The following is a 9,462-nucleotide window of genomic DNA, read 5'->3' as shown; positions in this document are numbered from 1 at the left end:
AGAGAGAGAGAGAGAGAGAGAGAGAGAGAGAGAGAGAGAGAGAGAGAGAGAGATTGTCAGCATTAGGTCTTGTGTGAGACAGATGTGCTGTTTTGTGTGCCATGTGCATTGTACTCATGTGACGTGTTGATCAGGACCTGACTGTCAGGTGCACAGTGCACACATGTGGCAGAGTGGTTAGGGGAGTCGTACTGCAGGTAGGTCGCTGGTTCAATCCCCAATCCAACTGTCTCAGTTGTTGTGTCCTTGGGCAAGACATTTCACCCCTAATGCCTCTGATGTGTGTCCCATCAGTGTATGAATGTGATTGGCACTGATTAGTCTCCTTGGTTGATTGTACAGGCTAGCTTTGTAACGATCTAATAAAGTGCTGTGTGAATGGATAAATGAGGACACAGATTGTAGTGTGAAGTGCTTAAAGTGTCCTGAATGGATAGCAAGGCTCTATATAAGTACAGTCCATTTACATATGGCCTATACTTGTGTGGGTCAGGTGCATTTTGCTGGTTTTGTGCACCTCACGCTTGATGAGCATTGGAGTTGTGGTCAGGTGCAGTAATGGAATTGTGTGTACCCTTTAATAAAATCCTGCAGGCACCCCTGAACAAAGTTAGAGTTGGGTCAAGCATGCCCAAAAAACTCAAACAAACCATCATATTGTCAAACACACATTACTGTTTTAGGTTTTACTTGCAGTCAACGTTATTCATGACATCTGTATGCAGGAGCTTCTGGTGCCAGAAATGGTCAGAGAGATAACCTATTAGATTTCTTAAATGAAGCACAAAAAGCCAACAAAATCAGAACAAGTGACTCTTGAGGCAAAAATAAGTTGTTGTTAATCAGCAGTATGAGTTGTAAGATGCTAGAAAACATCCAGTATGAGGTTACGGAGTGATTAAGGTGCATATATCTATAAAAAAACAAGTTTAAAGCAAATGTTTCTTAAAGCACTTATATGATAATTTAGGTTTAAATGATTTGAAAGTGTTGGTTGAAAAGTATTGTCTTATTGCAGTAGGTTTAAATGGGTTTAGTTTCAAACTATTCTTGTTTAACAAGCTGGCTAATAGGAAAAGGTGAGAAAATTAAGTTTCAGTGTATGAACTCCAAAACACGATTTGATATTATTGTACATAAAGTTACTTTATTTGTTACATCATCACAATTTTAACTTAACAATTTTTAGAGAAACAGTTGTGTTTTGTAGCTGTGTGGAAATAAGGCTGTAACAACTCAGTGTTGTCTGTTAGACATTAACCCACCTCTCGCTTTCGTTCACCATGTTACACAGCATGTTTGTCCATTTTATGGTCCATCGTGTTGTTGACTTAACCACAAAGTTTTAGATGCTGTCCAATCAGATCCTGAGGTAAACATGAAAACTGAACTGTCACGTATAACTTTTATTGGTTAGGTTTGGTAGGTTTTACAATCCAAATTATGTAATTGAAGACAACAAATAAATGTGTTGAGCAGCTCTGGAAGCTAAGTGTGAGACAGATGACATATCTGTCAAGTTTGGCTAAATAAAAGGAAATGAAAGCACCTGCTAAACTTGGTAGGAATATCTCAGTGTTGGTGAAAATGGAAAATTGAACTTTCTGTCAGTTCTCAGGTGTTTAGGAACAATAAGAATTCTGTCACAGCTTGAGTCTTGTGTGTGAACCAGGGGCGGAGCTTCAGGGGGGGGCGCGCCCCCGGCCTGGGCCCATATGGGGCTGGGGTTGGGGCCCAGAGTGAGTCTGGACCTTGTCAGGCCCAGAGAGAGATACAACTTACCGTATTTTTCGGACTATAAGCTGCACTGGACTATAAGCCGCACCCGCCATTTTTAAACAAAAATCCGCAAACATTAACATATAAGCCGCACCGGACTATAAGCCGCACCGGACTATAAGCCGCACCGGACTATAAGCCGCACCCCCAACATTAAAAAAACAGTACACCCAAATTTGCCGTCAAAAAAGTGAATTCAACATCAAAACATAAAAAGCAAACCTTTAGGAATTAAAGTTCGAAGGAATACGGTTCATTTAACTGACCTTATTTTGGTAGTTTTCTTTAACAGTTTCTGATCCAACAAAACGTCTCATTCATCTTCCTCCGGTGCACTGAAAACATTGAAGTCCTCTTCAGTGTTGGAGTTAAACAAGCTAAGAAAAGCTGCGTCACACAGCGGTATCTGTTCGGTGCTGCTTTCTGTGTCGCTGTCCTCCCGGGGTAATGCTGGCTCTGAAGCTGTGGTGGGATAGCCCTCCCGCTCCAGCATACGTCACTGCATGGGATTCCTTCCCCGGGGAGTGCAATGAGGAAAAAAAAGTCCGTGGCTCTTCACTCAACGTTTATCCACAAACTGGTCCTGGATTAAGATCCAAAGTTTTTATCAGTCAGATTCCACCGTGAAAAATGTCTGTTTTATCCCATTTTATGAGTTTTTGGCCATTGACTATCTTTAAATCGCTACTTCCTGGTACAACAGTCGGCTCTGGAAGTGATCGCTTTTTTCTTTTTCTTTTTTCCTTTCTTTTTTGAAGCGAGTGGTTGAAGCAAATGGAGCATAAGAGCCCCCTGGTGGCTGAAGAAAAAAATCCATGTATAAGCCGCACCGGTCTATAAGTCGCATGGTTCAAAGTTCAGGAAAAAAGTCGCGGCTTATAGTCCGAAAAATACGGTAACCCTCAGTTTACAGTGTGTTCTGCTCTGATCCAACCTCTGCAGTAAATATTCAACCGTTATAATCAAAGACAGTATTTACACTAGCTCCTCATGATGGCGCAGAGCAGTGAACGTTTGGAGATCCAGCAAAATTAGATTCGTCTTTTGATTGCTCCGGAGTCTATTTACAAAAATCACACGCACCAACAGGAAGAAGAACGAACACAACTTCTGTTTTTACAAACTAATTCCCCAAAGAAAGAGCAATTTTGTCAAAACGTTTGTTATATAATTATATGGGTATATTTATACATAAACGCTGTCAAAATGCATCATTATGATTAGGAAGCAGATGGAAACATGCAGCTTACAACATATTCATACTCACATGATACACCTGGATTTTATTTTGAAATCAGAAGTTTCAAAAAGTCAACAGTGATGCAGTTTCAACTGTGTTCAGTCCATCTTCCACAAAATGACTTATTTTGCTCAGACTCCTACATTTAGCACTGGATTTATTGTGCGATCTCGCATTTCCTCCATATTCTTCTCCGAGCTCCTCGGAGCACGGGACGAGACCGAACCCGTTCGTAGGCAGGTGAGCCGACCCTGTGAGGGGAGAACTTATTTATAGAGGCAGAGCAGGTTGGAAGATGGTTATTTGATTGTATTTATTGTTTTTAACCTCCTACGGGCTTTGAAATGTTACATAATTTTGAAACGACATTTTTTTAATCCATAAAACAAAAATATTTGGAAGAGATCGGTCTGTTAACTTTTGCAGGCCTACCTGCAAAATGAGGAGAAAATGACAGTCTGTACAACTTGACATGCTGCACTTTGTGTGGGACACAGTGGGACAAGAGAGAGAGGATTTGTCATGATGTTTATAGAGAACAAGATCAAGGAAAGAGCATCACGGACGAGTTCGCAGAGCACAAGCCTCGTCATATGTCCATCAATAGTGGTGAGTAGCTAGCTACTTATTTTTGAAGTGAACATGTGGGCCGCTGTGCCAGGTTTACTGAACCTTAGCTAATGATGGGGTACAGGCTCTGAGTTGAAATAGATAAAGCTGGTGTCAAAATGACCCGACCACTATCTGTGGTGCTGAACTGTTTTGAATTTGTGTTTTATAGCTGAATATTGAATAGTTTTCTTGGTTTGTTATACCTTATGTCCATTTGATGGACTTCAAAATAAAATACCGCTCTGTGGTGCTGAAGCTTGTAAGCCCTGCTGTTGCAGTGATGTGTATGTTGTATAAAATGTTATCATGAGCTTTATTATTTGGTATAAAGGGCCCGGTCATTTGCCCCGCCCCCGGCCCGGCTCTGATTTGTTCCGCTAGTGGTGTGAATTAATCTGCTGAGAGAAATCCACATAAATGAACTTTTGGCTCATCAAAAATACAGACTTGGATTCAGTGGTGGGCATTAGTCCGCTCACCTAACGCACTATAGGCAGAACTATATGCAGTATAGACTCTTCTTGTTTCCACGTGATAGATAAGAAATTAATATAAAAAATTGCCAGTTTGGCTTCATTTTTATGAATTTAGCTTTGAGTAGTTAGCAGGTATAGTAAATTTAAAAAAATGTTTGTAGTGATCAGATATTTCATGTCTCCAAAAATTGTGGTTTAAAGCAGTGGTTCCCAAACTTTTTATCTTCTGACCCAAAAAATATCCATGGCAAAAACTTGTGACCCCAAATATTACTGGTCTGAGTACACGAACTTCGTTAATAACCCTAAAAACACAGGCTTTTGACAATCGAAACAGCTTATAGACAAATATAAATACTTATTTATACTTTTTTGTGTTTTTGTAATAGTTATGGGGAAAATCTAACATCAGCAATTATTTTATGACCCTTTAAATAGATTTCTGGAGATTATCCAAGGTGCTTCTTGACCCATAATTGGGTCCCAAGCCCAACTTTGGGAACCAAAGTGCAGTGGTTCCCAAACTTTTCAGCTTTTGACCCACAAAATAACAGTAGCAGAGACCTGTGCCCCCAGTTATTTTTGTATGATACACATTTGTATCAGGTCAACTAAACATGGGCATAGTAACAATATTTTTATACTATATTTATCCATTTTAAATATACTAACCTCACTCCTTTGTAACAACTAAGGCAAAAATGTAATTAATTCTGAAAATCTTTTCAGGACCCCACCTTGATGTTTCGGGACCCCAGTTTGGGTCCCGACCCCAACTTTGGGAAACACTGGTTTAAAGGGCACACACGGAAACAAACTTGTGATCAACTCATCTTTTTAAAACATTACATGTTAATTATACATGATGGTTGTGTGACTGCTCTTTTTCCAACATCTTAACTAATAGATAATTAATAACAGGGAAAGTTGGACAATGTAGCCTAGAGAGAAGAAAGTTCTTATCTGCTAAAGAAACTTTTTGAACTTTAAATGATTAGAGTGTACTCCACCTGCCTACTTTCCTCAACAAATGCAGAACTTGTGCTTACTGTTGGAAAGATGCTGACAAAAATCAGCACAGTGACTTTCTGCTGACTGCTGCCTTGGCCTGAGTGATGGAGCCAGTATGACTGTTCAGCAACACAACATGACCTCCTTTAGATCTGTTACATAACAGCCAGGTAAAGCCAAATTTTATTTTTAAATAATTACTGCTTTAATTTTACAACAAAAATGACTGGATCACATCAAAACAGACAAGCAACACTTCCAAGTCTTCAACCTACTTGTATTTGCGTAATGTGCTTAAAGCTCAAACAATATGAAAGTCAGCTTTGCTCTCTGGTTTATACTTATAACAATCACAACATTTCATTAACCTGATAGGTTTGAAAAAATAAACCTGCTACAAAAACTGAGATGTCTAAACTGCCTGTCATTTTTTGATACGTTTTTTCGGATTATTCAAAAGTATGAGAGGAAATGCTCGAAAAAAGTTTTATCAAATCTAAAACGAAGATTAAAAGATAGAGTTAAAGAAACAACTACGCAATACGTAAAATAATCAGCTGAGAGGCAAAAAAACAGACAGACAGATGAAAAATAAAACAGGTGTGTGTTACAGTTTCTTTCTGTTCACCAGTTGCAGGACAAACAGCAAACATGCAGTTTGTCAGAAGGTGCTCGTTCAGGCAGGAAAACAACAGATGGCATTTTGTAAATAGTTTTTTTTTTTTTTTTTGGGGTTGGGGGTGCAAATCATGTACAGTATGTGTTTTTCTATTAAGACAGGAAATTATTCCTCCGCAGCAGGCTAATCAGAGACAGCAGAATATGTTTATGTCATCTTAATTTCTACTAATGATATAAATATATAGTTTATAACTAAACAAGTCTAAATGAGTTTTTAGACTTTTGTTTAGCATTTATTTAGCATTTACTCCTGAATCGTGATTTAAGAAATTCTGTTTGTAAGATATGAAGGCATAATGAGGGAGGGAGCCAAACTGATGCACCTTTATGGCCAGAGTGAAGGAATTCATTAAATCAAGTTGACACAAGTGGGAAATCAGAAAATAAAATAAAAGGCATGAAAATGACTTGCTAGTTATGCAGTTTTTTAAACTATGGTTCAAACAGTATATTATTGGTAATATAACCTCAAAACCTCTCTGAAAATGCAGCTGTCTCATTTGCTTAAAATGACATAAATTCTTCTAAGTTCTTTCAATGGGTTGTTTGAAAATAAAGATTCAAATTAAGTGAATGTTATGCTTATTACATAAAAATGGCAAGCTACACAAAAGGATCAAAACATTCCCTATTAGCTTGACTTGGATAAAAAAAATTTCACAAATTTCCAATTTTTCCAAACGAAAACGACTGCCTCCTGTCAGCCGAAGCAACAGCGTGCCTGCACCTGCTCTAATCCCTCAGCTGTGTTTGAGGGATCTTGTCTTGCCATTAAAATCACTGGAAACAGTCAGGATAAAAGCAGGTCAATCATACCGAAAAATGGATAAACACAGCTGCTTGGGTCTGAACTAATGCAAACACACATTCATGCACACAATTTGAGCAAACATTTGGATGCACTAAAGGTGTGTGTGCTATTTCAGGTCTGAGCTACAACTTACATGGAAAACAAACAGACTAAAAGCAGGACAAAGCCCCAGTGGAGTTCTGTTTATTTACACCTGGTAAATATTTTTTACATAGTGAAAAAGGAAAGTTTAAAAATTAACTCAAAAGCATTCTTGAGGAAAAGCAAGTTGTATGCTTTTCTGGCTCTCGCTGTTGGAACTTCAACTGCTTTACTGTTAATATTGCTTTAAACAAGACGCAACAATAAATTATTTAATTGAAAACCATGTACAACCTGAATTGTGTTTTTAATTAGATGGATTCAAATTGTAACTGAACAGTAGCAATATTAGTTTGTGTGAGACAACAAGCAAATAAACTCTTTAGAAAATATCCCCAACCCCAAAGACTTGGAAGAAGCACTTTTAGCAGAAACATCTGAAGGAAATTTTGTGACTGATTAACTAAATGTTAGATTCATTCTTGTATTTTAGACTTTTCTGATCATTGCAGCCATATGGTTAAAAATAGAGAATGAGAGAGTGTGTCTGATCATACTGTATGTGTTCTTCCTGTTTGAATTTTAAAAAGTTGATTATGTTCTAATGTCTGACGTAAAAGGTAGCACCTCCAGCAGTATGACCAGGAAGTCAGAAACATACGTTAAGAGGTTGATTTTTAGCGATCTTTTTATAGGCTGGTTAGGGATGTTTTAAACAAGCCATATTGTTACACATCTTTCACATGTATGACGTTCAAATTTCGTGCAGCTAGCACTTTCCTTTCACAAGTTATGATGAAAATTAATCTTAAAAAGCACGTTGCTTCCTGCCTGACTCGATCAAGCTACTCCCCGATTCCTCCTCAAACCCCACCGTCAATCTGACCAATCACGTCTCTTGGGCCATCTCCGCCCACATCGAAACCTCCGCCAATCAGGACGTCTCCGCCCACAGGAAAAAAACCTACTGCAGAGACCCCTTACTCTACATATGCGACATTTTTGGGAAATTGTAGTCTGTGATTTTATTACTTTCTTTTACTACTTTGGTGATTTTACTACTACTTATATGTCTTGTTGTCTTCTTCGTCGTCGTCTTTTTGCCAGTAGAAACATACAGTTGTTGATCATGTGACTCCCCTGATGCGAAACGTGTTTCCATTGCGGTTTTACGAAATACACCAATTTTGACACGACCGAAAAACCACCTTATCCTAGCGCAAAACCATCTTGTTGAACAGCGTAAGTTTTTGCGTAACTGGACTGTTTCCATTAAGCAAATTTATTTTCGAAATTCTAATTTGCACATTTTCATAATCAATGGAAACACAGCTAGAGATTGAGAATAAAGTTTTTAGAAGCTAACTAACTGGATTTCTGCTATTTTATTCAGATTTTATTTATTGATCATGTTTTCATTCCACGTGGGTAGAAAGATGGTGCAATAACCACAGGTTCACTAATTCAAGCCTTGCTGCAGATTTGTGGGGTTGGACTAAATCATTAATTAGAGTAAATAGAACTGAACAAGATTATTTAAATGAGGATGTTTCCACAGATTCTTTCTTGCTCCAGTGATGTCCATGGTGAGTTCACTAAAAGTGTAAAGCCATTAAATGTTAACTATTGTTCCTGTCAATGCCAGTTTAATTCTGCTCTTCTCTAAGGCTGATTTCTCTGTTTTGGCAGTCGGCCACTTAATACAAAGCATTTCTGAACAGACCTACAACGCAGCTGTATTAACAGGAACAGAGCCTCGCTGAGTGATGGGTTCAAGAGGAGTCCATGACATGAGACTGCAAACAGCCCCATTAAGCACTTAGTTTTGTTATCATTTATTTATTAAAGGATAACATCTTGAAAATCTGATACATTACTAATCCTGCAACAAAGCTGTAATGTAAACTTTTCAATCACCGCACAAGAAAATACAAAACAGAAATACAACATGCCTATTTGTCAGCTTGTTCCAATTACTGTGAAGTCCTTGGGCCATGAAACATTTTCCCTAAAAAAGGAAAAAAAAAAACATAACGCCAGATTTTAGGTAAAACTTCTTACTTAAGCATGGCTACAAAGTTCCTCTGATCCCAAACTGACATGACATCACTTCAACAAGTAGAAAACAAATTTTCAGGAAACATTCAACTTCTACAGCAGTCCATGTGGAAAACAGAAACATGGTACGAGGGGTGTTATTTGACCTGTGAGTGTTTGCATGTTTGTCTAACATCCAACCAAAAACCGTATCAGTGACAGTCCTGAAAATGCAGAACAAAAGATGGGTCGCATCCTGTGATATCCTCTGCTGAGTTAAAGGAAAACCGGCATTCACATACTTCTCATCCTGCGACAAAAGTCCAGTACATGTTACAAGACACAACGCACATCTGATAGAGTATCTCTGTTTGACTCCCACCAGATACATCCTCAGTGGAAATTGTGTGTTTATGTGTGTGCGTGTGTGTGTGCCCTCGTTTTTGCTACTTGGTGGGGACGATTTTTCAGGAAAATGCAGCCTCGTGGGGACTGGAGTTTAGGTTAGTTTTATGGTCAGGTATGTACCTGTGAGATTAGGGTAAATGGTCAGGGTTAGGATAAAAAATTTTCAAAAAAATGAATGGAAGTCAATGGAAAGACCCCACAAGGATAGAGATACATAAGAATACAAACATGTTCTTGCATGCGGCCCATTGTGTTTGTGTGTGTGTGTGTGTGTGTGTGTGTGTGTGTGTGTGTGTGTGTGTGTGTGTGTGTGTGTGTGTGTGTGT

The 9,462-nt window shown here is 38.5% G+C and overlaps 1 protein-coding gene and 1 long non-coding RNA gene across 2 annotated transcripts in view; one reads left to right on the top strand and one right to left on the bottom strand.

Annotated features, from left to right (window-relative positions):
* The window catches only part of LOC106521081 (uncharacterized), a 30,251-nt gene extending 21,840 nt beyond the window's left edge, over nt 1-8,411 (top strand). The window contains exons 2-3 of the long non-coding RNA XR_001310629.1: nt 8,250-8,277; nt 8,381-8,411. This is a non-coding gene — a long non-coding RNA (uncharacterized LOC106521081). The remainder of the gene's footprint in view (nt 1-8,249; nt 8,278-8,380) is intronic.
* Nucleotides 1-9,462, bottom strand: part of add3a (adducin 3 (gamma) a) — a 152,979-nt gene that overhangs the window by 126,628 nt on the left and 16,889 nt on the right. The window lies entirely within an intron of this gene.

Source organism: Austrofundulus limnaeus, unplaced genomic scaffold, assembly GCF_001266775.1.
Source record: "Austrofundulus limnaeus strain Quisiro unplaced genomic scaffold, Austrofundulus_limnaeus-1.0 Scaffold102, whole genome shotgun sequence".
Taxonomy (NCBI): domain Eukaryota; kingdom Metazoa; phylum Chordata; class Actinopteri; order Cyprinodontiformes; family Rivulidae; genus Austrofundulus; species Austrofundulus limnaeus.
The sequence above is the reverse complement of the archived record's forward strand: the minus strand, read 5'-3'. Positions and strand labels throughout refer to the sequence as shown.